This window comes from Austrofundulus limnaeus, unplaced genomic scaffold (genome assembly GCF_001266775.1).
Source record: "Austrofundulus limnaeus strain Quisiro unplaced genomic scaffold, Austrofundulus_limnaeus-1.0 Scaffold426, whole genome shotgun sequence".
NCBI lineage: Eukaryota > Metazoa > Chordata > Actinopteri > Cyprinodontiformes > Rivulidae > Austrofundulus > Austrofundulus limnaeus.
In genome coordinates, this window is record NW_013952828.1 from 411,472 (window position 1) to 411,957 (window position 486).

The window sequence follows — 486 nt, forward strand, 5'->3', positions numbered from 1 at the left end:
TGATTAAAACCGCCTTGGAATTTTGTTCAATTTAAAAAAAAATGTTTTTATTTTTTTTTACATTGTTTTTAAGGGATATTGTTTAGTTAGTTAAATAATACTGAAGTATATGGCCATTTTTCTGTCAATAAAATACTGTTCCATTAATGCATCTTGCTGTCAGGTTGTGTATTTTATGTTAATTAGGTGGGCTTTAAATTTGACATCATTGTCCCTTTAAAGACCCCCTAATGTTTGTTTTGTCCTTATAAACCACAAAACACTAGAGTCCGCATAAGCCATAATGCAGTCAGATAGCTGTAAAAAATAACGTGAAGGTCCTATCTGAAAGCTAAAGTGACCTAAATTTTTTTCAGATTTTTTGCAGCGTGGTAAGCTTTGTCCCATTGCTCTAGGGCTTTTGGAAAGGGTAGTCCAGGTAAACCACCTTCGGACTGGTTTGGCAGAAAAGGCAGGCTATACCCTATGAACCCGTATGTGTGTGTG